A 25,515-nucleotide genomic window follows, 5' to 3' on the forward strand; every position below is an offset into this window, starting at 1 on the left:
TTTGCTGATATTTTGTTGAGGGTTTTTATGGTTTATGACTAGGTTTATGACTTAGTTTATGAGAAATATGTAATTTGGGGGGTTTTGTCCTCTTTTTGTCTAGTATTGATATCAGGTGTTGATACTCACCTCATAAAGTAAGCTGGAAGTGTTCTCTCTTCTCCTATCTTCTGAAAAAGATTGTGCAGAATTGGTGTTACTTCTTTAAATACTTCAAAAAATTTCCCATTGAAACTATCTGGGCTTGGAGATTTCTTTTTTGAGAGCTTTTTATCTACCAATTCAATGCTCTAATGGTGTATGACTATTCAGATTGCCTATTTCCTCTTAGGTGATTTTTGGTAGTTTTTGGTATTGAGAAATTAGTCCATTTCCCTGAAGTTGTTGAAATTATGAACATAAAGCTTTTATAGTACTTCCTTACTTTTTTATGGCTCCAGAATCTGTCACAATATCCCTCATGTCACTCCTGTTATTAATGATATTTTTCTCTCTGATTATCTTTTGTCAGTCTTCTATAGGTTTATCCCCCCAAAACTCACTTTTTGTTTCATTGTTTTTTATCTATTGTTTTCTTTTTTAATTTCATTGACTGCCACTCTTATCTTTATGATTCCTTTCTTTCTGCTTGTTTTCTGTGCATTTTGTCTTCATTTCCTAGTTTTTTATTGTAAGGATTTACATTATTAAATTGAGACCTTCCCTCTTATCCAATGTACACATTTAATGCTATTAATTTTCCTCTCAGAACTGCTTTACCTGTATCCTACATATTTTGATATTTTATATTTTTCTTTCATTGAGTTCTGTTTTAAAAAAAAAAATTCTCATGCTTTCTCTTTTAGACATCATTTTATACATGTGTTTAATTTCTAAGCATTTCAAGATTTTCTTGTCTTTGTATTACTGATTCCTAGTTTGACTACATAATGATCAGAGGACATGATCTGCATGATTTCATTCTTTTAAGAAAAGTTATTTTTTTTAATCACTCAAGCTCGGTCCATCTTGTTGAATATTCCCTGGGTTCTTGATATATACTCCTATTGTTTTATTGTATTGTTCAGTTTTTCTACAGCCTGGCTGATTTTCTTTCTTTTAGTTCTATCAGTTACTGAGAGTGGGCTGATGAAGTCTGCAACTATAATTGTGGATTCATCCGCTTCCCTTTGCAGCTCTATCAGTTTTGCTTCATGTAGTTTGAAGCTTTATGTAATTGGTGCATACAAATTTAGAATCATTATGGCTTCTTTGTGGATTGACCTTTTAACATGATGCAATGTTCCTCTTTGCTCTGAAGTCTACTTTATCTCATATTAATATAGTCACTCTTAACTTTATTAAATTAATGTTTGCATAGTACATATTTTTCCATACTATTACCTTCAATCTACATATGTTGTACTTGAAGTGAGTTTCTTGTAGATAGCATTTTGTTGAGTCATATTTTTAAAAATCCACTCTGCCAATTTCTGTCACTTAATTGATATATTTGAACCATTTTCTTTTGAGGTAATTATTAATATGATAAGACTTAAGCCTGAAATTTTATTATTTATTTTCTATTTTTTTCTCAGTTTCTCATTCCTCTGTTTCTCTTTTCTTGCCTTCTTATGGGATACTTGCATATTTTTTCAGCATTCCATCTTGATTTATTTATACTGTTTTTGAGTATACCCCTTTGTATAGTTTTCTTAGTGGTTTCCTCTCAAAGTTTGATTTTAAAAAAAGTGTTGATAAAGTGAAATTAAAAGGCTATTCTCCCAATATAATAAAAAGTATTATAAAGTAATTAAAATTGGATATCACAGAAAAACATAGAAAGCATCTCTTTAAAGTCATGGCAATACAAGAATGCTTATCATCATTAATATCTAACTTTTTCCAAAATTTCTAGCTAGGAAATTAAGACAAGAAAATGAATAAAATATATCATACCTGGAATAGAGGAGATAAATTTATCTATTTCTTCTTTTATTCATATAATTTTATTTATTCCTAAAAAACCAAGGAAAGAAATTAAAATTTTGTGAATTCATAAGATATTTCAGTTTGTGACTGAAATATTTTTCTATACTTCCACAAAATAAATTTATGGAAAGAAAAACTTTTCTACAGCCAAAAATTTAGGAGAAAATATAAAGTTCACAGTAGAAAAAAATAAAATTCCTAAGAATAAATTTATAAATGTTTTATTTTTAAAACCCTCAAAATGTTACTGACTTTGTTAAAATAAGATCCAAAAAAGCAGCGGGATGTACCATGATTTTGATTAAAAGACTATTTGCAAATAATTTAATAATTCCAAAATCAAATAATACACTTACTAGGAATTCAATAAAATTTTTAACGAGACAAAATTATTCCACAGTAAGAAATGAGTAAGAATGGCCAAGAATATCTAGAAATACCAAAATAATGAAAGAAGATTTAATCTACCTACCACTTAAGTATCTTAAAAAGTTGTAATAATTAAAACATTGTGAAGTTGGGCCTAGAAGAGCCAGGCTAATTAAAATCATGAGGTAAAGCTTCAGAATAAAATGTAAAATATATAAATGTTTAGTGAATTATAAAAGTTGTATTTCAAAACAGTGGGAAGATCTGATCATTTAATTAAAATGTTCAAAACAGTTGACATAGAATAATGGCACAGTGTAGTTTTTTCATAAATTAAATTTCCTTTGAATTGGGGAATATTTGTCTTTCCTTATTTTTTTCCTTAATGAGAATATTTTGTAATAAAGTTTGTAAATAACATTTTTCTTAAAAAAAAAGCCTTCACATTTATTTATTAAATCTACTTTTATTATAGTAGCTTCTTTCTATTTTAACTCATGGTTTGCTTTGTTCTTATTTTCTTAATCTTAATATGAATAACTTGTGTTATTGTATTCTTTCTTGTTTAATATCAATAGCATTTTATACTACAAATTTATATCTAATTAGAACTGTGGCAACATCCCATAAATTTCAATATATGTGGGGTTTTATTGTAATTATTTATTAACTATTCCATAACCACCATTCTCCCTGCCCCTTTGGCATGCATTATGTGTCTTGTTATTTATTTAAAATGATAAGGTTTTTATGAGTATTTATTTACATTTTTGTTTTTCACTTCTAATTTTATTGTACTGCTGTCAGAGAATGTGTAAGAGAATTTATTTTGTGAACTACATTGAGGTTTGCTTCGTAACGAATATTTAAATAGTCCATAGGCACTTAAAAACATGTAGTATAATTATGTATCTGTTACATGACATTAGTTTCATGATTTAGACTTTCTATACCCATTAATTTTTTGCCTATGGTCTGTTAAATTCTCATAAAAGTAAGTCAAATTCTCTCACTTCTGTTGATTTTTAGTCAATTGTCACTGTGTTTCCAACAATATTTATTTGTATAATTTGATGCTATGTAGTTCTATTCATAACCTTTTACAAGCATTACTTTCTTTGGTGATTACACCTTCAATTTTTAAAAGAAAAAGTGTTCCTCTTTGTTTAACATCTGTGCCTTTGCTTTCAAATATGCTCTATCTGACATTGATAGGGAACATTAATTCATTTTCATCTATTGTCATAAGAAATATGCTTTATTCCTTTTTGTTATTATATTCTCTTTTTACTTAATTTTCCCTTTTATTTTTCTCTTTTTGGCAATGTAAGCTATGGTTTATTTGATTAATTTTTCTAGTGATTTTGAAGTTACAGATCTTAGTGTGCTACTGATATCTTTAAAACAACTTTCTGGCCTTGGGGTCCTACCATTGGCTGTATCAAGCACTAAGAAATGCTTGGGGAATCTGCTGCTCTGCTGCTGGATGCAACCACGCCTGATCTCCCAGCCCAGTGATTTTAGATGCTGTTATTTCAAAGCTGGAAGAGTGGGCACTTCCCATCTTATTTATGACCTGTTCTTGCCCCTTGAAACTGGGGCAATTAGATTTCTTCCAGAATTTCTACTTACATTTTGTTGAAACACACTCCTTTCTATATAAGGCAAAATGAGAGCTTTTTCTTGGTGTCTTTTTCAAATGCAGCCCAGCTGTACAACATCTAACTTGAATTTCTGAAAATTTCTGTAATACTACCTTATAATTGCCGGCAGTGATTTTTCTCCCCACCTTGTCTCCTATTTTTATAGTCTTTTATTCATATTAATTGGTCTCTGTGGACGAGGAGTTGATGTCTCTGCTCAAGGTGGCTCTTTATCTAGCTAAGGCCAATCCTCGATTGTGGAAGAAGGCACACTATGGAAGAGTTTTAAAGATGACAGATTACATTTTGAGCTTCTAAAAAAATCTCTTACTTAAAAACATATAATGTCGTGTGTCACTTGATGAGAATACTTTCTGAGAAATGTGTCATTAGACAATTTTGTCATGATGCAAACGTCATAGACTGTACTTCCACAAACCTAGATGGTGCATACCCTACCATACACTAGGTTATGGGGTGTATCCTGTTGCTCCTAGGCTACGATCCTGTACGGCATGTTACTGCACTGAACACTGTAGGCAATGGTATTTGTGTATCTAAGCATATACAAATATAGAAAAGGTACCATAAAAATATGGTATTACAATATTATGGGATCACTGTTGTATATGTGGTCTGTTGTTGACCAAGACATCCTTACACATGCATGATTGTATCACAATGTACATAACCTGAATATAAGAACAACCTAAGAATATGGGTTTAGTATCTGAATATAGATACAATTTATTCATCTTCATATGTTTAAATCTAATATTTAAATTCATGAAGAAATTCTTATTTACCTCATATTTCTCCATGAGAGTATTTTTTAAGATAAAATGAAGTACCATGAAATGATTAAATCTCGTAGTAGGAACAAGGATAGTATTCTTAAGTCATCACAATTAAAATTTAACATATGTAATTTTATATATTCTCTCTAATTTCTCTAGGTTAATTTAAATGATAAAATCTCATTACCCTATTTGCTATTTATTTTTACAGTCTTTTAAAGGGAATACATATACCTTAGCTTAAGAGCATCCTTAACTTCGAATTTATATATTTTACAAAGGCCATGTGTGTTGTATCTCAAAAAGCCTACTGTATTTAAGTGCCTGTCAACATAATAACTCTGTTATAATGAGATTTATCATTCTGACAATTTTCTTCACCCAGGTCAAAATGTAGCAGACAATGTTTCTTCTGGGCTGCAAATTTTCTTTGGAAATGATTATAATTGAGCTCTTTTTAAAGTAACTCTCACCTCTTCTCATATCTTACACTGTTTGCAAACCCAAAATAACCATATATTGAAACAAAACCAAAACCAAAACAAAATAGTTCAAGTTCTTACCTTCATACTTCTAACTGAAGTTTAATTTTTGTCTAATGTTTTTGAATTATAAAGGTTAGAAGTTTGTAACCTTCAGTATAATTTTATTTTATACTTCAGTATAAAGTTTATTTTCCTATGATTAATTCACTCTAGAATGACATGCACAAAATAATACAGTCGTAGTAAACTTTGGAAGGAAACTTGGAAGTCATTTTGTCAAACTATCTTATTTATAGATGAGAAACTTGGGCCCGGAGAAGTTCTATGCTTTGTATAATGAAAGAACCATAATGTTAGTAGCATTTGTGTTTTCCAAGCAAAACAGGACTAGGCAGAAAGTTGAATTGGTTCCCTGAATAATTCAGATCAAAAGAAGCTGAGGTATCTGAATTCAAAAAGCCAGATTGTATGTTTGCCCTCAAGTATCAGGACAAATTTTATTTGTAGTTTCACATACCCGCTCTACTTGCATGCTTTCTGATTAAACACTTACTCAATGATGACTATTTAAGCATAAGAAATTCAATACTCATTTTCTCTAACATTTATTAACCATTTATATGTGCAGACACAGAGCTGAGTGCTATATATACTTCATGTCTTTTAAATCCCAAAATTCCATAAGGGAGGCAATATCATTATTCCCATTTTACAAAAGTAAAAATTCGGAGCTCTTATATGTGAGAAAATTTAAGTACTTTGCTCAAGTGTATACATCTAGTAAGAAAGCTAGATGCTCAAAAAAATAACTTATACATCTGACTCCAAACTGTACCCCCCCAAGCCTAGATGCAAACCTTGCTTGGTGAAAAATTTGTGGGCAATGCTGTCCCCGCTCGGCGGAAGCTTCCCTTGGATCTCTTTACCGTGCTGTTGGTCTGTTCCCCAGCCCTTCCTCTGTGAGCCCTGCTTTTCATGCCTGCGGGGGGGCCTTTCTTCAGAGAACTGCCCCGGAGGCTCCTGGTGTCCCCCACCAAGGACTGATCCGGCCGGGTGGGAGCGTGAACCGCCTCCCTCACCCCAAGTCCGTCCATCTCTCTGGCCGGTCTCATACTCGAGAGCTCCCCGCGGGTCAGGTGAGGCTGCTGCTTTGCTTGACATGAATGACACCCTAGCGTGTCTGCCCCTTTCCCTGGCCTATCCCCTCCCCATTACTTCCTCAGCCTCTCCTGGGAGCCCTCCCTTCATGCATCGATCACACACACATCCTCACGGCACGTCTGCTTCTCAAGATCCCAACCCGAGATGCTCCTGCTTTTATCCCAGATGCTCCGAAAATGGGGCCCTGGCGGTCAGCACAGGGCCAGACCCCACCGTTGTCATTTTTGCATCCTGTTCTTCTGCTGGCTATCAGAGAAGCGTTCCAGTATCATAAAGGAATAGTTTGTGAAGACCGTATACTCTTCTTTGAGCCCCGAACAGGGAAGCTTGTTTGGGTAAAAGTTTTCAGAAATGATTACGTATTTTCCCTCTTTGGCTTTGCACAATAAAACATTCAGTGCTTTGACTTTCCGTTTTCTCAGCACAAATTAGAGTTGTGTCCGACGTGACTAGAGAACTGTAAAATTAGTATCTATTCCTCCTTTATGTTCGCCCAGGCTGGCCCTGCCCCTTGCACAGCCCTTCGGAGGGTGGGTGCTCTGACGGGCAGCGTCTGGCCCAGTGGGCAGCAGTGCGTGTCTGTGCCCAGCCACCCTATGGGCTGGCAGGGGTGGGGGGATGCTGACTGTGCCCCTGCCCCTGCTTTCCAGGCTCGCGCAGCCCCCCAGCCCCTGGGGAAGAACACGTCTCCTTCGCTTGATGAATGATGTCCTCTAGCCCTGCCTCTGTGTGTGCGTCTAGTTTCATCTCCTGCGCTCTCTGCCTTCTATATAATCTCCCTCGCTAAGAAATCATCCATATTTCCTCTAACCCATAGTGACATCACCTTTGCTTATGGTCAGAGATTTACTTCCAGGTGAATCCATCCACAGGGATTAATGTAATCCTTTTCCAGAATCCTGGAAGAAATCTATTTCCCCAACTTGAAGAACTGAAGCAGGGACAGTGGCCGCACATTCGACTCATCCAAGTGGCCAAGTATAATTTAAAATTGGTCAGGTTGTTTGGTGATAGTTGATAAACTCTGGGTGGGTGTTGCCTTTCAAAATAAACACCTTTGGTCAGGGACCTCAGAGCCCTACTGCCCTGAAGCCATACTTTTCGCCTCCAGGGAGGAACCGTGCCATCCCAATTGGAGAATTCCGTTCCCCTGATTAGACGTGCGGGTGTTTGGCACTCACGCGGCTGCACTAAGTAGACACAGAGGGACTGCCGGAGTCCGGAGGGAACTTACCCAAGTATCACCTGGTCCAGCCCCTTGCTTGACAGAGACTCAGAGATATGAACAGACCCCTGAGGCTCCTTTTTTCTTATTATGACATATTTGGCATCATAAAAAGGAAACTATGAAAACAGAGGCTAGGAGACTACTGCAGTTTCTCTTCCAACTCACCATGGTGGTCAGTCTACCCCAGTGGTCAGTCTACACCAGGGGTCGGTACAGGTGTGTCAAAGGGCTAATGCTGAGTAAGAAGTCAGAGATCTCTCTGTTTGGTTGTGTTCAGGTGCCTACAGGTTTCAAAAGAAATTATTTAATCATGTCTCATATGGAAGCTCAATTTAAATACCAATTCTCTTTATTTTGCAAATGGAATAAACCTACCAGTAAGAGGATTTACACCCAAGACTACACTGTCATTGACATTCAATCAGGCTTTCTTAAATAAAGTAAATGGAGAATTCAAGGCAACCAATTTTGATTTGAGTAAAAAATCTATAAATATCGTCTTTTCCTGGGAGGCATTTAAAAGCAAGCTGGGGAGAGAAGACAGCCACAGGCAGACAGGGCCCCTAGAGTGCAGTGGTGAGTGGCCCGAGGCTGGTGGAGCCACAGAGCCAGGGGGCTCAGAGAAGGGGATGTCACTGGTCAGAGGAGTCAGACACAGTCACATAGAGGTCAAGTTTTCACTGGATGGGCCAAGTCAGAGATGATATGCACATTCTAAGTCAGGGTTATTTGGCCCTGGTCTCTTAATAAATAGTTACAACTGCCAAGTGACAATACTTATTCTGCTGTGATAACAATCTATTGCTATCTGGGAAATGTCTGAAATTTTAAGTCTAAGCAAAGATTTGTAGATTTTACAAGGGTTTAAGCCATTCAGTCTCTGCTTGTTGAGAAATTTCTATGTGGATGTCATTTTCATGCTGAGACAAACTGGCCATGCAAGATTTATCAGGTGCTTTTCTCTCCCCATGTCCACAGCCTTATGAGGGAGACAGATCCATAAACTGCCCCTTAAATGCCCTGTGATCAACACAGCCTAGTCAGCAGAGCCAGAGTGAAGGTCTCTGCAGTGGAGGGGAAGGTAGAAGAGAAAGCAGCCCACTCCGGCTGGGGGAAGCAGAGGGTGTTATAGAGCAGGTGTTTTAACCCCCTCTTAGGTAGCAGTGGAGAAGAGGCTAAGTCAGAGGGAAGGGCACACAAAGACCTGGGCACAGGTACCTGAAATCCTGATTTTTGAAGCCCCAGGTATGTGGATATAAAACTTGCTTCTTTAGGCTAAATGTGCATCTGTGCACATGAACGAAATAATTTTGTGTCATGGGAGCATGAATTTCTCATAATTTTTTGCCTTGGTAAATTTAGATGTGTTACTGTGCATTCTGTTCAATTCAATTATGCCACCAAATAATGCAAATTGATTTACTACAGTCTAAAATGGGGATTTTACATTCTTCGGCTGGTAGTCTTCAAAAATGTTAATACTTAGACTTTTACCCTTTAAGCTTGGTAAGGAAATACAAAATGTGTGTTTCCAGTAATAAAATAAAAGGAGAGTCTTCTCGGTAGGCACCACTTCAACCTGCCCCAGTCCAACAGAGGGCCACACATAACTTCCCTTCTCAGGCTTCGGAACTCACATGTCCTCAGATGAATACCAACGAGGGACAAAAACCCTTTTGTGTCAAAGCTCCACAAATGTGGAATCAGTTACCAGTCGATTTAAGAACAATTGGAAGCTTTTCCTGTTTTAAGATGGAACTGAAACAATACTTCGTGATGACTAGAAGTTGTCATAATTGTTTTAATTGATGTTATTCTTGTGTTATCTCGGTTTATTGTGTACTTATATGCATTTGCTTATCGCAGGTCAGGCTTGGAAATGGGCTTTCAGCTCCACTTACACAGTTAGCAAATCAATCACGGCATGTATGTCTACTTCTCAGCCCCGCTTGTTTATATCAGATGGGCCTGCCATATGTAGTCTCTATACATTTCATGCCCGCATGTTTATATCACACAGATAATCCATCTGAGATTGATTTCAACTTCACTTTTAAGTCCGAGGGACCGACAGAGCAAATATGTGTCTTGAAATACAGGCTGAAGTTGTTATTTTGCCATAGGAGAACAAAAAGAGCTAATTTTTTTTAAAACTCTTTGTTATGGATCTATTTAAAGTGATGTTCCTGTGGCTTGTGACTAGAATTTGCTGGAGAAGAAAGTTGCCATCAGAACGCTGCAGTTCTCTAATTTCACACTAGGCATTTCTCATCTCAGCCCCCACTCCCAACTCCCCCTACCAGCACTAAAAGCAAAAACATGGTATAAACAAAGCCACAGAGACAATCACTTGCAGAGCAATGCATTTTAACATCAAGCATTTATATCATGGCTGATGGAGAAATGGCATGTTCAATTTACACTCTATTTATAAATGATAAACATCTATACACACATTCCTACCTGTCTTTCATATCCCTATATCCAAAACGTGGCAAATAAACCAACAAATATGCAAGGAGAAATGAGAGAGAGTGTGTGTCATTGTTGCATCTATTCCATTTACAAACTTACAAGCCACAAATACACATTGGGGAAATGTGTTTTTCTCAGAGCTCCAAATAATGTTGATGTGTTAATTCATATATAATCACAGCCATGTGGCCGCTCTTGCCACAAGGCACCGACTTTGTAGCTCTCGAAGGGGTGTACTCTTGGTAGTGCACAGAATTGGGTGGACAAAAACAGACTTTAGAGATCTGCTGTCTTTGCACCATAAATTATTTCATCATCCAAATTGAAAAGTAATCTCCCATATACTAGCATTTGGACTTTCAGAGGAATAAAGCTGTGTGAAGAACAAAGTATCTCCTTTAAGGGATGGGCCCTTAGATGTTGCCTGGTTCTTCTATTTCATTTAATGAATATCCAAATCCAAACATTACTCAGGGTAGTGGCTTGTAAGCAAATCTTCTGGGGGACAAAGGGGGATTGCAGTGTGCAAATAGTATGAAAAAACCTGAAAAAGCTATTAGGGTCCATTGTGTCATTCCAGCTGCTACACAGACATACTTAGTCCATGTGTCAAAAATGCTTACTAAGTTTTTCTCTTAGAGGAAAATAAGCCCTAAGTACACAATAGCCTTTGTCTCTTTCAAAGCTGGATAACGCGAGGGCTCTGCACATCTGTATTGAAGGTACCCGCCGTCCTGCACCTAATTCTCTAACTCATGCTCCGAATGGCTTGCCTCTAATATCTCTGGGTGCCACACAACCAACCGACAGGGGCCACGCAAAGCTCTGTGCTGGGCATTCAGGCAGATGCAGCTTCAGTACCAAGTGCCTTGGGAATGTTCCTCGTTCCTTTCCACAAGCTGTGCTTTCTGAATTCTCTGGAGTCATAGCATACATTCGGGGTAACAGACCAAATGGACACAACTGACCCAAAAGGCTCTACAGTGGTCCAGATGTTTAAATCACAGTTGTAGATGATGATGAGGATGATCAATTAACTACTAAGGACAAGAAACCAATGTTTAGAAAGTTGTAAAGTTATCTCAATTAAAGTTAAAAATAAGCAGGGCTTAGGAAAAACTACAAAAGCCATAGTAGTCTCTAGCCCATGGCCCAGAGACAATGCAAGAGCCCAGGTATCTTCAGTCTCAGCACAGCACTCTTTACGCCATGCCACACGTTCTTCACCACGCACACATGCACAATCCCTCTACAGAGATTTTTCTAAATGAGGTTCCATGAAGAAAACAAATTATACCCATTAAATTATATGTTGACACATGTGGATACCAATTGATTATATACATTAAAACTCAACAACAAATTCATCAGTGGAAAGACATACAAATGATTTCTCATGACCTGAGACTTTTTGTTCATTCTAACCTGAGTCCATAATTATTTAAGACCACCAATGTCCTGCAAAAAAGTGTTTGTGAAGATTCCCAAAAGAGCCCTCTTTTTTTTTTTTTTTTGGTACCTACTGTGGTTCAAATTGCATCACAATACTATTTCTCATGGTAAGTGTTCTATTCAAATATCAAAGTATTCTACTGCAGATCTATGATGTCACCAAAATTATCTATTTCCAATCATTCATTGGCAAGAATTCTTTGGATTTAGGGACTCCATCTTGTGAGTGGAACCCAAGAGTAACATCACAGATGAGAAAAGCCAACATCAAAAATTTTGTATGAGAGTTTACCACTGGTAGAGAAGTAAGTGTTGGCTATGCGTGGCTATAGAGCAAGTGCATGCAACTACAGCCCTTTTGGTGTTTATGACAGATAACCTAATGAAACTTAGTGAAAAACAGAATCGGTGGCTTAGTAAAAATTTAAAACACATAGGATGTTTTATTAAATACCAACTATGTTTTAATATACATCAGTGGCAGAGAGTTTTAACAAATAGCAATGATTTTCTTTTAAACAGATAATACCATAACTAGATTAGTACTATAAACTCAAACTCCATGTCAGAAAAACCCAGCTGCAACTGTAAGGAAAAGAAACGGAGCCAGCCAGAGGGAAGGGACTTGGCCCCCTGTGTTGCTCTTCTTATCCAGACCTATGTAGTAGACGGTTTTCCCAGCTTTGCATGGGGGGTGGGGGTGTGTGCAGGAAAGAGGATAGCTGTGAGTTGATTGGACTCTGCTGAGACTGGAGAAAATCATTCATTTACTCATTTATCAAAAATTTATTGAATCCACCTGATGCAGGAACTTTGGTAAGTGCCAAGGATATAAAAAATGCGTGAGACAACCCTTCTCTTGAAACCAGCTCATCATCCTCTTGGGAGGAGTAACAAGTATTTAAAACAAATAACTACAATACGATGAGATTTTGTCTGGGGGTCAGGGGCCATAGGAAGCATTATAAAGATGTTACCTGAATCTGAAAGGTTTAAAAGTAGATCTCAAGGTGGCTGGGTGGGAGGAAAGCATTTCAAGCAGAAGTGATTCCAAGAAAAGCTCGGGGGCCTGGAAAATACAAACACATCTGGTGAATTTAAAGTTGCTTAAGTATGAGATTATGATTGGCTTTTACTTTAATCTTTACGCTTTGGGTATTTTCCAAATGCTACGCGATAAACTTTTATCATTTGTATACTCAAAAGAAAAAAGAGTTAATGCTCCAAAATCAAAGAAACTTTGGCAAGCAATAAGCTGCATAAGTTTGGTTTTTTTTTTCTGTAGACAATACTGAGTCAATAAGGGGTTTTAAAAAGGAAATTTGGATGGTCAGAGTTGCAATTTAGTAGATGAAGCTGGCATCAGCAGCAAGAGGTAGATGTGGTAATAATTCCCAGAAGCTATAACGGACTTGGCGTTGCCTAGATTTATAAATCAGAAATTTAGAAACATTTTATTTAATTTTTAATGCCAAAAGTAACTTCTGTAAGACTATCTAAACAAATGTTCTTTTAAAAAATTCAAGTATCTCCTGACTTGGGTCTCAGAATTTCTAACCAAATACAGTTAAAATCCTGTTATTAATCTTGAGTGTAGTACAAAGATTATCTGATAAAATCTGATCCCAATCTATTCTTAAGGACTTATTTCTTTCAATAATATAAAGCCTATTATTTATCAATGTATGTTGAAAAGTATACAAAGCTAGCAAATACAACAGTACATTGTTTAAAAGGGCACTTCCTGGTTCATGTTCATATGCAGCATACTTTTCTGTATGATAATCTTCTGCTTAGCGGTGGGGAGATGACCTTGGTTGTTGACAGAACCTGGGAAGTAATTCAGACTCTATTTACTATGAAATGCAATAATGGAATATGTAGTATCCATAGTTATGAATAAAATCTTATCTTTGAAAAACCTATTTGGAAATTCAGAATTATTTTGAAATATGCTATTTTCACAAAGACATCCTAGTAAGATTAACGTAGTAAGCATTAAAGTACTTTTATTTCTTATGAATGACTCCAATTTATTTTAATGAACAATTGGCAATTGAAAGAGTTTAAAATAAATATAAATATATGAATATCATAGGAATTCCTAAAGTCGTTTCACTGCTTTCAAAAAAACATGAGCTATAGCATACATTAAAAATCAAGATCATGGGAAGTTAAAAGAACATTTTGTAGCACCAGAGATTTCAAGAGAAGTTAAGTTCGTAATGGGAACTAACCAGGGCTGCTGGTTTCTTGAATGGAGCAGGTGAAGTGTTGCAGAAGTAATATGCATCGCTTCCAGTGGAAGGAACTAAATGAGTCATTATGAAGACACTCATTACTGGCTGTTTCACTTAATGGCTCCATGAAAAGATGTATCAAGGGCTACAAACTTTGTGACCAATGAGAGAGTGGAGAAATAATGAGGTAAACTTGCCCAATCTTTAGGCAGATAAAATTCCAATAAGCCACAGTAGGGGGTGAGTGTTTGGGGTTGTACGTTCCTTGGTTCCAGGTGCCAAGGGTTTTCTAAAGCCTGATTGAAACCAGGAAATGAGAGAGGGGGAGAAGGAGACAGAGAGAGGGGGAGAGAGAGAGAGAGACTCTACTGGTAATATGATTTTATTCCTTATAAGAAAGCATGTTTCAATGTTCTTGTCACATACTTGTTTAGACACTATTGAGTGTTATGTTTCTGTAAAACATTTCAAAGGTTGATGGAAGTTGTACATTTCGCGAATTATGAAATAGTACACTGTGCACTCTCTAATAACAGATGTAATAAATGTATTTTGACGCTTATTTAAGAACAGTATTCCTTCTCTTGACACTATAATGTAAAGATGTAGAATGGGAAACCTTTAGACGTATATATGTGTTCCCATTTACATAGATCCTAATATCAATTATTTAAGTGGATTAAATGACACATCAAGCTACATATATCAGAGAGGACTTGATTTAAAAAATCCCAAACCATTCCAATTAATAACACATTAAATTCAACCTCCACCATCTCTAGGGACGATGAGCCTACCCCAAGCCCTCCCTCATCTTCTCTAACTTCTCATAGTGTTAAAGCTCACCCTGATATTTAACCTAAATCTGCCCTACTGCGGTGTAAGCCTATTATGTCTTGTTTTGTCCCCATTGACTAATGAGAATAATTGGTCCCCATCCTCTTTATAATATCCCTTTATGTGGAAGTAAAATAGTTATTATGTCTCCCTCAGGTCTTCTTTTCTGTAGATTGAATGTGTCCAGTTCTCTTAACCTTTTCTCATGGGTCACATTTTCTAAACCTTTTATCATTTCTGATGCTCCCTTCAGAACTGCCTCTAATTTGTTCTGTCTGTGAAAGGCGGGATGCCCAAACCAAGGCTGCGAATGGAGCCTGTCCAGTTCGAGTCAAACTGAATAATTGCCTAGCTTGGTTTAAGCACGGGCACCTCTTAACATAAACCGCTATCGTCCAGCTTTTTTTGGCAGACGGATCCATTTGCTGGCATTTTATTACGTCCTCCTCTCCAATAGTCCACCTGGAAAGGGGAATTAATTGCCTTTTCTCTGATGAATCTTCAGACTCTTCTCAAAGGGGATATACTTGCTGGAAACTTTTCCCTAACTGGGCCCTCATTTTGATAGCGTGTTTCTTCAAACAATGCTCTTGTGTTAAGCACCAAACTTTTGTTTTCCAAATTATGTATTAAAGCAAATTCACTGATATGTCTTTTTAAAAAAACAGACTCTATTTTTAGAGCAGTTTTAGGTTCACAGCAAAATTGAGCCGAAGGTACAGAGATTTCCCATGTACCTGCTGCGCCCACCACTATCAACACCCCCCCCAGAGTGGGACATTCGTTACAACTGATGAATCCGCATTGATACATTATTATCACCCAAAGTCCAGAGTTTACATTAGAGGTCACTCTTGGTCTTGCACTTTCTGTGGGTCTGGACAAATGTATAGTGACACGTACCCACCATTACAGTATCGTGCAAGGTAGTTTCACTGTCCTAAAAATCCTCTGTGCTCTACCTGTGCATCCCTCCCTCCCCCAACTCCTGGCAACCACTCATCTTTTTACTGTCTCTCTAGTTGTGCCTTTTCCAGAGTGTCATATAGTTGGAATTATAACAGTATGTAGCCTTTTCAGATGACGCTTTTCTTTAATTCTCAGAAAAAATTACCCTCAATGGTGTTCTCAGTATCCAGAGAGAGGGGATATTTATATGTGGCCTGGGTGGAAATACAGAAAACTGCAGGTTTCTTCCCAGTTTTACCATGGACCATTCCAGCTCTAGGTTTCTCAGTGGGAACTCTGCCTCATTCTGTGTGTGTGTGTGTGTGTGTGTGTGCATGCGTATTTTCAATGTTATACACAAAATGTACCTGTCCCTTGTATAGATTCCCAATATTCATGCAACATTGCTTAACGATTCCATTCTATAGTCTCAAAAAAAATGACAAATCCTCCTTCATCATCTGTGGCTTTTTAGTTTTATGATCTTTGAATAGTCACACTTTTAAGTTTGAAAACAAAAGGGCCAAAATATACCTTACCCTCCTCTTGACATTAAGTAAAATGTGCAATCTCCTTTTGTCAAGGAATTACAACACACACACACACACACACACACACACACACACCCAAAAAAAGTTTCAAGTCTTCCCAGCCAGGGCTCTAGACACCACGGAATAGGAAACAAGCACCGCTTGTATCCATTCTGAATTCCTGACCCACAGAATCTGCATGCGTCATAAGATGATTACTTTTAAGGACTGAGTTTTGGAGTAATTTGCTAGAGAGCCATAGATTACTGGAAAATTTACCTAACAGCTTTGAAGAGTCAATCTAGGCAAGGTAAAGAGACATTGAAACTAGGGCATTGCAATTTGCTGCCTAGCTGGGGACAACTTTCTTTAATAATAAACATATATTAATAATATCAGCTAAAAGGGCAAGATAATTCCTATATACAGTTTGAATGTTTGACTTGCCTGAATATCCATGAAACTATTTCAAAGATCTGAAATGAAACAAAAACCCTAAGCTGGCTGCAGCACCCCAAAATACAGTTTTTATGGAACTTTTTAATTCTTTTAACAATCGACACTTACATCAAGACAATTTAAGTACACATCTCATTTTCTAAAAGCTTCCTTCCATGAGTTTAAACGTTAGCAGTTCATTACAGCCCTTCTCACTCTTCAAAGACACCTGGATGCAGAGTATTATGTTAGCCTGAAATACCATTATATATTTTTTTCTAACAGAAATTGCTTCTGTTGACACAAAGCAACTAGCATGCAAACAAAGAACAAAGTTCACATCTAAGTATGGATAACACTGACTCTCAGTTGCCACATCTGTCTCTGAAAGCAGCCCTTGTTTTACTTCTTCTTAATACCTTGTAAGACAGGATAAAACATTGGCAAATTGTATGCTGAGATGTTATTCATTAGCAAGTTAACTTTTGTATTCCCATCCGCTTTCCTTCCTGGAGAATGCTGCAAGCTCAGGTAGGCAGTATTCCTCAGCTGAGATCCAGGAGACGGCTCCTGTTTCACTCTCTCATCACATCAGATGATTCATCAGAAAATTTTCTCTTCTCCTTCCTCTTCTTTAAAGATGAAAATATGATACAAAGCAAGGCAAGGTGTAAAAAGGACTTTTTGTGCTCTGTCTGGTTTGTGTGTCATGAGGTTTGGGTATTCTAAGCAATGGAATCCCTTTTCCCCTTTATTTTTCTTTCTCTTCTTCCTTTTCAGATGTTTGTGTTCAGGGCATCGCTGTCACTGAGCTAAATGCCAAGCCAGCTCCCTGCTGTGTGTGGTCATCCACATGCCACCCATCCCCTGGCCACAGAGATTAGAGCTATTTAATTTTGGAAATGACATTTCTTCAAAGTTCTTCCAAGATAGCAATTTATGTCAATCATCCAGGAACCCCTTCTGCCAATGACAATGTCAATGGACTTGAATTTCCTATTGACTTTGGGGTGAGAGGGCTATCTCTTTGACTCCTCTGAGTAGTACCTTTCATTATCAACGTAGAAAAGTTTACTTCCCAAGGAATTTTTCTTGTGATCTCAAACCTAATCTGACCTTCCTTTTATAGTCTCAGAGAAAAGGGGAAAATTCTGCACAATGTTTTATTGCCAGGAAGCATAAGTCTACTTGACTTACTCTATCTTGGACTCCTATGATCTTATTCTAGAGACACTCACTTGTAGCTCAGGGAGGAGAACAAGGGGCACCCAGATTTAGGATGTCAGTGCACTCTTGCCTCCTAAGTGTAGCTATGAAAATAAACCTGCAAATGGCTTTGCATGTGTGAGTTCTAAAAAACACTGTGTCTGTACAAATAAAAAGATGTCTCTCTATGAGAATTATTGTGAAGTTTTGAGAAAATGTGTATGCATTATAAGGATGTGGGAAGATTAGATTTAAATTCATGTCTAGCCTTCCAGATGCATAGCTGAGGTTCTTCTGTGTGTCACTCAAACAAATCAAACATCTGTATCCCAAGGACATGGGTAAGGTTACCCATAGGTGTATTATCAAGAAAAAAACAATTTTGACAATATTTACATTCTTCCACTTCATTTAAATATGTAGGTGACCTGAATATTTTTATTTTACAAATAGTTTACAAGTTCTATTCCAAGGTGGTGAGGAAAGTTATTGTCATCCAGAAGGAGATGGTGCTCTGGGATTAATGTAAGAATGCTCATTGGAAGGAAGCTGCTTCTGCCTGTGCCTCAATTGCCCCACTCCTAGGTGAGAAGTAAGGCCTCCTAGGCAAGCCTCCCCTCACTACCCCCCCAACACCTGGGGAGTGGTTCCTGGGAGCAATGCAAAGCCTACTCCCTACCACAGTTCCAGCTCCTGCCTGCAAAGCTCCAGGTGCCGCTTGTCTAGTGATGGGAGTCACTGCCCTGAAGGAAATTCCCGCTTTCCTCTGCCTGGGCCAGAGCCAGGCAGGTGACTGTCCTGCGAGGCTGTCTTCACCCGAGACTCAGCCAGGGCCACAGCACAGACCCCTGACCTCTTCTGCCCACCAGGCTGTCTTTCTCTCTCAGAACAGATGTGTCTCCTTCCTTTTCCCTTTCCCTCTCCCCACTGCCATTTCTAAGCTTACAGGTCCCTGGATTTAGAGGACAGGACTCTCAAAACTATGTCACCATCCATCTTTTATTAGAACTTCTCTGACTGGTAAGAATAAGTAATAATCTGGTATTTGTAACTCTTATTTTTCTTCCATTCCTTAAGGAAATAACATAGAGAAGGAAGGAATGGTAGAATTCTGTTAACAAAAATCACGTTGCTCCTCCAAAAAGGAGCGATGTGTGTTTTAGGAGCAATGGTTGTTCATGTGTGTTGTGTACATGTGAACCCAAAGCACATTTAAACTCATAGCCAGAGTTTAGCAATATCCACATTCCTCACATCCATCTTTTTTCCTCTCTCATTAAAAGAAGAATATTCTGAGGACCAAATCTTCATAAATCCCATTTGCTTGAGGCTGCTCCAAACTGATTGTTTCCTCCATGAGCAAGTGCTCTGTGTCCCTCTTATGGGCTTGTTGAATGTGCTGCTTATGCAAAATTGATTATTCAGTGTTTGATTTTACAGTTAAAATTTTGGTTTGGGAATTTAAGGTGGCAAATAAAAACCCCGCCTTCCTCTTCTGGCTCAGTATCTATTAAGAAATCAGACACAAGGGACAGAAATGCAAATGAAAATATGAGCTGTGTTACTACTAAGCTGATGAAAGAATGTGATTTGGATATGCACCCGCTCCCCAACTTGGTCATTACAGGGTCATGGCCCCACATGGGCAAAGCCTGCTCCTACAATCTGCCCAAAGTCAAGAACAGGCCACATGCACTGAGCAGTGGACAGGTGGATCCAACAGGGAGCAGGGTGTGCTGGGCCCACCACGCGTGGCTCCTTCTCCCTAACTCACTGTTCAAAAATCTGAGGAGTGAAGAAGGGACCGAGACAAGTTGGAAATGTTTCTGTTTTCTTTTTCAATCCTGGAAAAGTGAAACAAAAATTTTCTTCTCTCTCTGGAAACGCTAGGATTGAAGAATCGGTTTCTTTTTTGCTACCTTCTTCATGTTTTTGTCCCCCAAAATTCATATGTTAAAATCCTCACCCCCAAGGTGATGGTAGTTGAAAGGGAAGCCTTTGGGAAGAGATGAGATCATGAGGGAGGAGTTCCCATGAATGGGATTAGTGTCCTTATAGAAGAAGCCCCAGAGAGCTGCCTTGCGCCTTGTACCACGTGCAGACGTAGGCACCACCTGTGAACTATGAAGCAGGCCCCCAGCAGACACAGAATCCACCAGCGTCTTGATCTTGGACTTCCCAGCCTCCAGAACCATGAGAAATAAATTCCTGTTGCTTATAAGTCAGTTGGTTTATAACATTTTGTTACAGCACCCAGATCCACCTTAGACACACTAAATATATGAAGTCTTCTCAAACATCACTGGGAAATAAAAATAAAAATTAGGTAGCACATGTAACATGCTTATCACAGTGTCTGCCACATAATAAGTTCTCAATTAGTGTTACTTTTATTTTGTTATAATTATTGTTCCACATAAAGGTCAATAGCACCTTTAGATTCCCAAGTATTCTTTTCTAAATAAAATAAAATAAAAACCAACTTGCTATTTTGAAAATGATACTAAGTTTATTAGAAATGCCTTATATTGGCTGGGCGCGTTGGCTCACGCCTGTAATCCTAGCACTCTGGGAGGCTGAGGCGGGTGGATTGTTTGAGCTCAGGAGTTCGAGACCAGCCTGAACAAGAGCGAGACCCCATCTCTACTAAAAAAATAGAAAGAAATTATATGGACAGCTAAAAATATATATAGAAAAAATTAGCCAGGCATGGTGGCGCATGCCTGTAGTCCCAGCTACTCGGGAGGCTGAGGCAGGAGGATTGCTTGAGCCCAGGAGTTTGAGGTTGCTGTGAGCTGGGCTGACGCCACGGCACTCACTCTAGCCCGGGCAACAAAGCGAGATTCTGTCTCAAAAAAAAAAAAAAAGAAATGCCTTATATTCCTCTAACAACGGCTATTGAAGAAAGACTGGTGAGAGGCATACACACAGCTCCCCGGGCACTGAAACCTTCTGTACCTTCCACCCTCGTCTTCTCCGTGATTCATTGTTTTATGGGCCATAAGCACAACCCAGTTTTGATTCCTTGAGTAAGGTAACATCGCATATGGACAGACTGCAAAGACTCTGCTTCTCACCCAAGCACCTGGAAGTGCCCATGTTAGGGGTTTGTGTACAGGTGTGCACACCCTTCCCCTCCACTTCACCAGTGCCTGTGCACGTAGGGAGGTTTAGGGTGATAGTGAAGGAAATCTGCAGCTCATCACAGCAACGGAGCAGAGGTGTGATGCGGCCCTGAGGACACAGAGGAATGGCTCTGCCCAGCTGCATTCCAGATGAACATTCCATGAGATCCATGGAATTATGAATAATTTTATTCCTACCAACAATGTTCCAAATACTGTACTACTGTGTAGCTCGTATGATAGTAAAACTTCAGAAATCACAGCTACCTTATAAGAAAAGTATCATTACCCTTGTTTTATAGATACACAAACTGAGTTTCCTGGAAGGGAAGTCATTTCCTAAAGGTACAAGAGCTATAGACAATAGCCGGTTCAAGCTCATGCCTTGGTAATAGAAAATCAGTTGCATTTTCTCTTTTTCACCAAGACTGTCTTCTTTCGGAGACAAAAATACTTGGGGTTATGGGGGGTGGGGGTTTCTGGATCTCATTTGTCATTAAATATGCACTGTGCCTCTGCGATAAACTAGGAAATGGGAATAAGCCATCTCCCCTGCAGACTGCAACAGCAGAGCGCTCTAGGGCCGAGAAGGGGTAAAGATGGGACCTGCATGGAAAAGCACCAGAGAGATGTGGCCTTGGTGCAGGGCTACTGCTGAGGGAAGAGGGAGCAGCATTCAGCCAGAGGTAGGTTCCAAGGAGCCAGGGGCAGCCAATGCAGGAACAGAAGTCACTAAGGCAGAGGGACCCGTGTGGCAGGGGGCAAAAGAGCATCTGAGCCATGTGCAGAACTGGAAGCTTCTCAGTAGAGCCGGTGCCAGGGAAAGCAGAAGGAATGAGTGCAGCAGTGAGACCTGGGGCCGGGGAGGTAAGCAAGGGTCCAGTCCCACTCGCCAAGGAGGGTTGATTTTAGCCTGCAGGCAGTGGGGAATCACTGTGGTACATAAGCTTGCACAGGCTGCGATGGTTGGGACCTGGAAGCTGGAGGCAGAGGGAGCAGGTAAGATCATTGCTGGCAGAGACCGTAGTGAGAGATGATGGTGACAATTGTCTCTACTACCGTCTGAATTTTTTCAGGACAAAGACATACATCCAGCTGGACTCATCTGTTTTTAAACTGAGTTGCTGTCCCTGCCAAATGAGTATTAACAAAAGAGGTCATGCACAATTACAGTCAAAGTTTCAAATCGTATAAATCATATATAAGATTCTTTGAATCTGATTAACACCTGATAACACCATGTAATAAATTCCTTGGATAGCTGGAGAATAATGATGCTTATAGGGCAATTTGGGACAATAAAGGGAAGCAGGTTTTTTTCAAAATGGGTCACTTCATCCCCCTAGAATAACTTTTATTTGTTTAGGAACTCTTGATTCCAGTTTTCTGAATCCGCTCTGAAATATGGGCATTGTATTGGCATCGCAGTTCTTTTGTAAAGGTGATTTGGCCAAGCAAAATCCCAGGCAAATTCTGTTTCAAATTCCCTTGGCCTCCGTGGAAGCCATCAATTTAAGCTACCTTCTGTCTGGGTTTCCCATGCCAACAATTTGCTGCCTGATCATTGTTTCCAATTGCTAAAGTGACCCTTAACTATGGCTGCTAGAGAATCCCCTGGTTCCTACAAAGCAATGGAGAAATCTTAGAACAGTGGGATTTTTTTTACTAGCCTTGCGCCCTGTGCAAATTCTTACGTAGCTGCATTTTCTCATGCCCTAAATGGGCACTCTTTAAAACACCGGTGTGCCGTCAGAGGAGGAGGTGTGGCTGTGCAGAGAACGTGCTGTCCATCAAGACCTCTGTGTCCCTCTAAAGGCTGGCTTTACAGCACCGGGCAGCAGTCGGTTTCAGCTTTCATTTACTGCCCAGAATGTTTCGGGAAAAATCTGTACAAAAGTGGACAGAAAGAGATATAACCTATTTGTGTACGTATTTTTTAGGGCATATTATCTGAAAAGTTAGGCATATTATTTTATAGAATGATCACCTCCAACATGAAACTGGGCAAGGAAACTTTGACTCCTGTAGCAAGAATGAAAAACAATGATTCAGAAAAAGGACTGCTTAGTTTGTACCTGGGCTCTAGTGACTCTGCCCTGTTCTTGCAGCTGTTTCTCAGGCTCCTTATGGACTCGTGAAGAAATGCTACAGGTGGCCCAGAAATCAAGGACTCTGTGTCAGTGAAAAACAGGGGAGGAGCTGCTATTTTGGTTATTGTTGTGTTAACTTCTTATGAGGAGAGCTCAGATGCAGCATTTTTGTGATTAAAAATGGACAGAAGCATTTGCTCATTCATGGATGTATTCACTCATTCAACATCTATTGTGCATCCTCCATATACCAGGAACCATTAAGACTATAGGGGCCATAAAGTGCATAAAACTCGGGTGTCTGCTCTGGGAGCACTTGACAGAACAGAGGGGACAGGCGTGCAAGCGTATAATTGAGATGAAATGTGCTAATCTTTAAAATCAGGATATAAACTGACTGCTATGAACGGAGCGCTCGATGAACAACCAACATACGGAGGAATCAGGTCCTGCTTCAGTGGAGTGTGATACTTGAGCGCAGGTTTGCTATGGCTCGGATATGGTTTGTCCCCACCAAATCTCCTGTTGAAATTTGATCCCTGACGTGATGGTGTTGGGAGGTGGGGCTTAGTGGGAGGTGTCTGGGGAGGTTCCCTTATGAATGAGTTGGTGTCAGTCTCCTGGGAGTGAGTTCTCCTCCTTGCTCTCACGAGACCGGATTAGTTCTCCTGGGAATGAATTAGTTTCTGAGACAGTGGTTGTTATAAAGCGAGGATCCCTCTGGGTTTTGCCTCTTCCTACATGCCCACTTCCCCTTTGACCCAAAGCAAAAGCCCTCACCAGAAGCCGAGCAGTGCTGCCACCATGCCCCTTGAACTTCCCAGCCTGCAGAACCATGAGCTAAATACACCTCTTTTCTTCATAAATTGTACAGTTTCAGGTATCCTGTTGTAAAACAGGGACTTAGAAGATGGACTAAGACAGAGTCTAATGTGTTTTACATCTTTAGAATCACTTTAGTAGAAAAAAAGAAAGGTATTGGAAATTATTCATTGCAGCTGATAATGTATGGATATACAACTGAGGTCAATATGTAACACACTATGTAGCCATCAGTTATAAGTGGAAAATATCACAGAAAAGATAAACCTTTCTTTTATCTATATTTCATATTTAGTGGAAAACTATCTAGCCTAAATATTTAAAAGGCTAATTTTACTTTTCCAAATAAAAGATATTTTCTTCGTAAGAATGTTAAGCGGAATGTTAAGCGTGTTTGTGGTCAAACACGGACCACAAATACACAAAGATGCCTGTGCACTCAGAATCCAAATTGAGGAGCTCAAAAACGAGACATAAAAACAGATGATACCTACGTATCTACTAAATTTCCTTAATGAAAAATATTTACTATCTAATGTCAAGAATTTATTACTAAATTTAAAATCCTTATGGGTTGTCCTAGGACCAGGACAATATCAGATTAACATTAAAAATCATGGGATTTTGAAGGGCCCTAGAAAATATTAAAAGTAGGTTAAATTCAGTAGACTGTTAACGCTAAATATATTTGTAAGAATAGAAATTCCCTAAAAATTTATGGCTTCAGTATTTTATACATATTAACTAAGTAAACAAAAATATCCATTAACCTTTCCCCCTATCTGCTGCACCTGCATTCTTCCCCATCTTAGGTGAAGGCCACCCAATCTCTCCAGTTGTTCGGGTCAAGGGTGTGCATTCTACTTGGATTTCCCTCTTTTTTGCACTCCTTGCAGCCAATTCATCAGTAAATCCTATCAGCTTTATCTTCAAAATACGACCAGAACCCATCCACTACCTACCAGGCTTTCAGACCCTGCTGTTCCTCCATTCAACCCTCTGATGCCTGGTAAGACTTTAACAATCAGGTCCCTCATCACCTCTCCACCTGAGCCTTCTGATACCGCTCTCCTCAGTCACACAATTCCAGGCACACTGGTCCGCTTGCTATTTTTTGTCCACTTAGGCCCATCCAGCCCTTGTATGAGGGTAAATTCTGTCTGGCATGTTCTTTTCCCAGGGATGTGCTCATTCTCTCATCTCCGTCTAGTCTGCTCAAATGCCAACTTTGCAATAATGGTTAGCCTGATGGCCCTACTTAAAATTGCAACCCACCAACTCCCCAACCCCTCACCCAAAAATCTTTATTCTATTTATCTTCCAAAGCACGAAGTACCTTCTAGTACTGTGTAGTTTGCATACTTATGATTCATTGTGTATCTTCCTCTGTTAGAATGTCATCCTCACAAAAGCTAGGTCTGGATCTCCTTTCTTCACTGACCTATCTCTAAAACAACTTCTGGCACTTAGGAAGTGGTTACTAAATATTTGTTGGGTCTAAATAACTTATTGTCATCTTACTCTCTGTCTTTGCTCTTTCTTCCTCCAATTTCCTCTTGAACCCACTACAATTACGTATCAATCTCTCTGAGGTCTCCTAGCTTACTGGTGACACCTTCATGGAATTATTTGCCAGTTTTTTCCTCTTTACACTTAGAAGTTGACTACTGAAAAGCCACTGGAACGAGTCCTTGACAT

The sequence above is a fragment of the Lemur catta genome, chromosome 4, assembly GCF_020740605.2.
Source record: "Lemur catta isolate mLemCat1 chromosome 4, mLemCat1.pri, whole genome shotgun sequence".
Taxonomy (NCBI): domain Eukaryota; kingdom Metazoa; phylum Chordata; class Mammalia; order Primates; family Lemuridae; genus Lemur; species Lemur catta.